Source organism: Aythya ferina (genome assembly GCF_964211825.1).
Source record: "Aythya ferina genome assembly, chromosome: 15".
In the NCBI taxonomy this organism is placed as follows: Eukaryota; Metazoa; Chordata; class Aves; order Anseriformes; family Anatidae; genus Aythya; species Aythya ferina.
In genome coordinates this window covers 17,145,231-17,153,144 of record NC_140314.1, presented here as the reverse complement: position 1 = coordinate 17,153,144, position 7,914 = coordinate 17,145,231, and the positions used below count along the sequence as shown (strand labels likewise).

Sequence of the window (7,914 nt, the reverse complement as noted above, 5' to 3'; positions counted from 1 at the left end):
GAAACGAAGCGGCGCCGCAGCCCCGCCTCTGCCGCCTGGCGCCGCTCGGCGGCCGGGGCCGCGCTGGCAGCCCTGGGTCAAGCCGAGGGGGGGAAAAAGGCGGTGCCCGGCCACGCTCCGCCTGCCGCGGAGCGGGGCTGTGGAGTTGTGTGCGGGGAAGGCGTTCCCTATAGCAGCCGGCCCGGCTCGCCCCGCTGGTGGCCGCCGGTCAGTAGGAGCCGGTTCTCGCTCCGCCTCAGTTCACTAGCTCCCTCACCTGCTCCCCTGTGGTGTAAAGACAGAGTGTAAGACCCCAGCCCGTGCTTTGACCGGAGCACAAAGTGCATCCCCGGGGGCGGCACCCTCCGCGGGATGAAGCCGCACCGGGTGGATTCGTCCTGGCCCCAGCCCGGCTGTTGTGGGCAGCCTGGAGCCGGCCCGGGTGCCGGTCCCCGGGGTGTTTGGTAACCACTGAGCCGGAAAAGAGAAGGTTAATGGTAACTGTGCAGTCAGCGTCCTCTGCTTCGTGAGAAAAACACGCTGGTTTGCTCAGGAAGGCTCTCAGGGTAACACATATATACACACATATACATATATGTATACATACAGATATGTGTGTATACACACACACACCTGTGGAAATCTCAAGCTCTATGCACAGAAAGCACATGCAGCCGTAAGCTGGGAGCCTTTCAGCATTACTTTTCAGTCTGTTTATATTCCAGATAGGCTAATTTGCTTCACTTCACTTTGAAATCCCTGAAATGCTGTGGTCTGTTTCAGGTGGGTAGGTTGGCACTTTATTTGGAAAATATACCAAGAAATAGGCCAATGGAAAAACAGGAGAATGGGACAAACAAAAGTAAAAGAATCAGGAAAATTGTGGGGACTGTTTCCTCAGGTTCACAAGCTTTCTGTTACCTACAAAAATGCAAAATGTGTAAAAATACATAGAGAACTGACTTCTCTCCAATCACTCTCCAAAGCACGTTTTGTTCTCCATTAAAAGAGCCAGTACTCTATTTTAAAAAATCCAGTTTCAAGTAGCAAAATACATTGAAAGACATTTTTTTGCCTACTCATCCATGAATTGCTTATTCAGAATATCTTTTCTCCGGAGACATTTTCCGTTTAGAGACATTCTGTAAATGGGACTTTATTCCTTTTTTTTAGAGTAAGGAAGCAGTTAATGTTTTGTTACCATTTACAGTAAGAATAAAAGATAATATTGGTAATAAAAATAAAAACACTGACATCCAAGTACACCCATTTCAGTACAGAATCATGTAATCTGGCAACCAAATCATATGGGTTACAGGAATAGAAAGACATTAGATGGTTACTGTATATGAATGCAAAATTTGAGCTAGGCTCACTGAAGAATATTTGTAATTTACATGTATGTCCCTAAGCTACAATCTCTTGACAGCATCAATATTTAGTTTCACATTAAAAAATAAATAAATTGTGCCAAATATTGATAAAAGTATTGTATTCCTATTTGTTACTGTATAGTAGGAGGGTCTAATACTTATTAAACCATTAAATCTACAGATGAAGGCAAGACCCCTACAAGAAAGTAATCTGCAGGAGAGACTAAAAGGTCACTTTTAAAAGACTTTCCTTGGAGAAACTTATGAGAAGAGGGATGGAGTACTGGTGATCTCCACCAAGTAATGGTTTGTTTTCCAAAACCAGAAAATCCTTTCCTTTCAGCAAAAAGCAAAGCTATTCTGAACTATCTGCAAAGTTCTTATCAAAGAGCTGGCTCAGCACGGAGACACAATCTGGGCTGCAGGAAGCACGTCTGATGCCTCAGCAGACAGTGGTGTTTGGAGGTGGTCCCACAGCTGTTGCACCCAGGTTCGTGGCAGCAGAGGAAGCTCAGCACAGTCTTAGGATGGGAAAGGCAGTGAGCTGGTGGCTGGCAGGCTGTAAATTACACTGGATTAAGTTTGAGTGCACATGCTGAGAGTATGCTGCTGAATGAGCCAGTTTTGGTTTGTGGGGAATAAAATTGAGTCAGTCTTCTGTCTGCAGCTGCAACAAGTGCTTTTCTTTAGAGCAGGACATTACTCCTTTCAAGGACGTTACTCCTCACGCTGACATGCATGTGAGAGGTGCAGTTACAGCGTGGGTAAGAAAAGGTCAGACAGTACACTGATAAGATAGCCCGTAATGGAGCCAGGTCTCCCTCTGTTAGGCTGGCACTGGTTTGTTTAGTCTCAGGAAACTTGGAAAAGAATTTGACCCGAGTGTCGCCTGAAGAGATTTCCTAAGAAGCAGCAACTCAAAATGTTATGTCCAGTTCGTACGTTGTCACTCTCTCACTGACACTGTGACTTAAATGGAAGCAATCCTCTGCTTTCTGCCTCTAATTTTAGTGAAAGGCTGCTATTACACAATAAGGAAATTCTTCTTTGCAAAATAAATAAATAAATAAATAAATCTGCTATTTTACAGTCCTTCACCCTACCCAAAAGAATTTTAAAGAAAAGCTCTGTCCCAGTCCAATGACTGTCTAGAGAAAAGTTTCTTCAGTTTCTCTTTCGTAGTACTGAGAAATCCCTAAAGAAACTTCAGACAAACTTTAACGCTGCTTTCAGCACACACAAGGAACTGTCAAGTTTCACCTTTGAGAGATCCACCATAGTTTATGCTTGTTTTCTTATATTGCACACAGAACTACAAAAGGCAATCACGAGACTATATAAAATTCAGTAGTTTCCTGTTCTTTGTTTTGTACCATATAAAAGGTGCAATGTGGACATGCTGACATAATTAATGATTTTAAATTAGCAGGCTAATGGGTTGGAAGTAATGGGTTGAAAATCAGACATATTTGCATCCCTAGCTCAAAGTTCTGCTGCACGCTTTGGTACTGACCTGTCTGGCAGGTGGATGCTGAGTTGTTTCACCAGCAGTTTCACAGGGCTGGGAACCAGACAATGCTGAAACAGGAAAACTACAGCTGGGGCCCAGCAAATTTAGCAGGTTGCTGTGGATACATGTAAGTGACGCTTTAGAGGTGACTTGAACCGAGACATCATGAGCAACAGATGTCATCAAAACACTGCTGATAGCAACGAGGGTCTGGGCTATCCTGTGGTGATGTCCTGCCAAAACTGCATGGCAGTCACCCCAAGGTAAAAATGAACTAACTTATCTGGTGAATGCTGTCAAGTAAAGCCTTAGTAAGGCACCCTTTGTGTTCTTTTTTTTCTGAGAGATCCTAGCACAGGTGCTATGCACTGCATGTGGGTGTATGCTTAGCAGAGTCAGTAGAGGGTTTTGGTCAGAATACCACAGCTGTGAAGGAGCTGACAGCTGCACCCTATGTATGGCAGAGGGAAAAACAGCATTTGTCTCAGGCACCTCCGCAGGGAGGGTGAAAACCTCAGCTTGTGCAGCCAGCCTTAACACGAGAAATGATTCCTTTGCTCTCAGTGCCACGCAAACTTACCCAGTTCCTGTCACTCAGCACGCATCCCTACCACTGGTAGTCTATGGGCGATGAAAGCAGCGCAATGCTCTCCAGCTTAGCTGACTCATTTCATTTACAAAGAATACTTAGAGGAAATGCTTAGAGAGCTCCAGTTGTGTTCTGCAGAAGTGGGTGTCACCTGTTTATTCCTTTCTATGCTACAAATATGCCTGGTGAGTAACTGAAATAAATCCACGTACTATGACATGGTGAAAGAAGAAAAAAAGGAATAAATCACTGTATTTACAAGTACTGCTTGCTGCCCTGGAAATGGTCTGTGAAGCTGGCTTCCAGATGGGCTTACACAAACTTCTGCATCAACATAAAAAAATAATAAAAAATAAAAATAAATCTTTAAAACAGGAAATATGAATGGCATCCAAAGCATTAGATCTCAGTACTGACTGAAGTGAAGCCAGTAGCTAGGAGACTTTAGAGGTTCCACTTTTTTGACTTCACTTTGCTTCATAAAAGAGCTGGATGTTTAGGAGCAGTTTAACAAGACTGGAGAGCCCCTGTCAGCAGTGCAGGGGAATACAGATTGCAGCATCCTCCCTGGACAGCTGCTGCTGGCATGCTATAAATATTCTCCCATGAGCATCACCAGCATCCAGCTTATCCACTAAGAGTGAGAACAGAATCATTTTCCTAAAGAAAAACAACAAGAAGAATGACATTTTATTTTCAAAATCTTAAAATCTGCTATGTCAGATACTAGAAAAATACATAAAGGCCAGTGAGGATGAGAAGTTACATTCAACATGGAGCACACCTTGGCATGGTTCTACAAGATTCAAGGTTTGTTCAAAAGGTCATGAAATAACTTCCTTGAGCCTCTAGGGAAAAGTAAGACCTTGAAAAATTGTTGAATTTTCAAGCAGGCCAGGGCTTTCTCAGGTCCAATCAAAGACAATCTCTACTGCTACAAGCCTTACTTTGCTTAAACATAAAACTTTTCAGCTACATCACCACTCAGGCTAATTTAAATTGTTACAATGTTAGAACGAGATTAAAAGCAGGTCAGAGTCTTATTATAATGACTCAGGGACTTTAAAACCATCTCACATTCAGCACATACCTGCATTAATTCAGGAAAAAATGTTTTGGAAGTTTAAGATGAATGTCAAGCTCTTTGAAGAGGAAAGTTTGAAGCGAGCCTCCATAGAGCCTGAATAAGAAGCCTGAACAGAGGAAGCACACGTGTCTGTTGCTGCATCAGGGAAGATTTTTGCAGAGTCTTCAGGAGACACATAAAGCAGACACCAGGTTCGGTACCTGCCAAGCAGACCAGTCAGCTGGTGTATTATCTGGTTCCTCGTCACTGAAAAGTTGTAGAAAAAAGTTAATACTCACTAGTCTCTGTGCTTTAGCCAGTGTTTTGTACTTGTATTCCCATCTTGAAGTAGTGAGTGAAACTAATTTTTTAAGTGACCCATAGATCATGGAGAAACATCTAAGTCACAAAATGGGGTGACTGTCCTTAGCTAACCACATTTTGTTCTGAGGTCAGAGCATCTCCATGTAGAATGTCTGCACTGATTTTCTATGGAGCTGTGACTAAAGCTTTGCCTGTGTGATTGCTCGGGGATGCCAGACAAAAAGGACCCTGCCCTGGATACTGGTATGAGCAGCTCTGGAGTCCTCTTTGGAAACTGTTCATGAGGGACTGCTCTCCTGACTCCCCTGGCGCTGGCAGTGATACTGGCAGGAATAGCAGAAATGGCCTCGTATGGGAAGAAATGTGCTAGGTACAGGCTATACAAAGCCTATTTATCTCTTAATATGTCTGAGAGAAGATACAAAATGGTAAATAAACTCACAGATTTCTTTCTAAATGATAACATACAGTGTGTAGTTGCTGAAATATGTTTTCACATTCTAAGGCTTCTTTAATTTATTGAAAAATCAAAACACATGAGATCTCGTAAGCCAACTGGGAGACATCCCATTAGTTCAGCTTAGAAAACCTCTGCAACTCATGTGAAAATGTCACATTTTAAAATATAATTTGACATTAAAATGTCACAAACTGCCTCCACCTCCTGATTTAAGTCATTTTTGTTCAAAGTTTCAAGTTTGTATTCTGCACAGCACCTGACATTAAACACTATACTGAAACTCTCTAATTAAGACCCATCTTTTTCCACTAGGTCCAGAATATACAGGTTCAGATATGAGTTTGAGGGAATGAAGGTCAGACTTTTATTGTTGGCATTTGAAATCTTGCACAACCATTGCTGACAACTTATCCATAAATACCTCATCTCATACATTATTCAGAGACAGGAATTTGGGGGATGGCACTCAGTTTCACTTAAGGTAGATATATTTGCTGGTTTTAGAAGATTTTCATCAGCTCATGCCAGTGAGACTCTATAACCCATGTTATGAACTAAGTAGGAAAACAAAATGAACCAGAGGAACATAAACAGAAATTAAGAGGACCCACTTCAAGGGAAAATGATAAAATCACTTATGCACAGGCGAGCTGACCTTTCTGCTGGTTGTGATGAAGACTGCAATGAGGCAACAATATAAACGTTGATTTATCTCAATAAATGTCAAAAATTAATAATGAATGGTATTCAAAAATGTTTGATGGTTTTGCCAGGTGGTTAAAATGTACGCAGTATTGTAACACAGTGGTTGTTTCTAAAGGCACCTCTTCATATAGCAAACTAAATAACAAAACTGGGACTTGAAATTCAAAGATAATCAAAAAACAGAAAGTAATTCTTCAGGGATTCAAATATATTGAAACCAATAACTAAGCAAGCCTGTCATGAAAAGCAGCAATAGATGATAAAGACAAAACCAGCATGCCTTATTTTCACAACCTGAAGAGGCCATAAAACCAGACTTGCAGTAGAGAACTCCATTGCAAAAGCCAGCAGTGCTCATTAATTCAAAACAGAAATTGGCAGTACTTTAAGAGCCAACTAGGAGATATCAGCTTGGCATAGATGATGTCTAAGTTCCATGGAAATGTCACATAGAATAAAGTGACTGTGCAGAGCAGGCATGAAAATGTGTGCATGTTTTTGCTTGCACCTTTGGAGTTTTGATGTTCCAAGCATCAAACACTTATATTCAAATAATTACAAATATTGTCCAGGAACATCTGAAGCTCTGTGGCTCTGCTACAATTTCAGCCAGTATGAATTTCAGACAATAGACACTTTAGAATGGAAAAGGAGAGCACGTGACCTTGGATTTGCAAGGTGAAGCTCATCAGAGTACTCAGGCCTCATTGCCGGTTACAGCCTCATTTACAAGAAATGCACAGGGTGAAAGTGAAAGGTGCAAAGCAGTTTCTTTCTCTTACCCACAGATCTCTGTACTTCGACTATGCTTTACCTAAATTCTTTTAAAACACAGTACAGCGATTACTAGCAAACAATCTTAACAGATGTGGGTTAGATATTTTCATTTTCATTGTTTACACAGATTTTAAGGCAGAGGGAGAATTGTGATCTTCTAGTTGAACCTATTGTTTGACAGAGACCACTGGTTTATTTGCATTTGGAGACCTCTGATTCTTACTTGGCTGGGAACTCAGGGGTTTTGGTCCACACCAAGCCATGAGGGCCCCAGCTGGGCCCCAGCAGTCACCAGTGGGAGTAAGGAAGAGGGAGTGCAGTCAGAATGGCCTTCATGCTCCCTGCCATTTGAGCCAATCCCTCTTACACTTTCCTTGTCCGAAGCAAATAACTAGGTGAACATCTGGGCAATGGCAAAAATAATCATCTTTTTTTTTTTTTTCTTTTCCCTCCAGCCAGAATGGTTAACTATGGTTAACCTTACCGATAAAGGAATTCATAGTTCAGGGCAGACATAAATGCCAGTAGGCTGGCTCCAATCACTCCCAAGTTCCACTGCTGCACCTTTCCTGGTAAAATTAAGCATTCAGTCATACAGGTTAGATTCAACATATATAGTAATTTATGGATAGAAGAAAAAAAACAAACCAAACAAAACAAACAACAATAACAAAAAAACACTTTGGCTAGCCCAGTTAATTACAGTAAATGTTACCTGCAGAACCAGCATTGCTTGGTATCAATCTACTGATTGATTCTTCTGCCTTGGGACCTGTTCTGACAGCTAAGCAGTGCCGAGAGATGCTACATACTTTAACCCATCTGTGGTATCAGCCTGACTGAGAGTTGCAAGTGACTTGCAAAATCAAGTCTGGTAGGGACACTTGTTATTAAGAAAGTCCCTAAAGTCAGAGGAGTGAGCATTCAAGTAGCAGCACATTTGGCTACTTTCCCTTCTGTTTCTTATAAAGGTCATTGTACTACCCTGGATTCCATCTGGACACATTATCTGGGGAAAACAGAAATTCCACCAAAGGAAACAGAACTGAAAGCAATTAGAGAATCTTCTTCATTCATCCTGAAATCTGTGAAATAGATTGATGTGTTTCCTTCTGAAGGCTGCATTTCTCA

General features: G+C 41.8%; 1 long non-coding RNA gene across 1 annotated transcript; it reads right to left on the bottom strand.

Annotated features, from left to right (window-relative positions):
- Window positions 1-4,124: 4,124 nt before the first annotated feature.
- Window positions 4,125-7,914, bottom strand: LOC311445149. Its single transcript, XR_014698240.1, has 3 exons — window positions 7,499-7,914; window positions 7,268-7,352; window positions 4,125-4,784 (listed from the first exon to the last, which is right to left on the bottom strand). It is a non-coding gene; the product is annotated as an uncharacterized lncRNA (long non-coding RNA).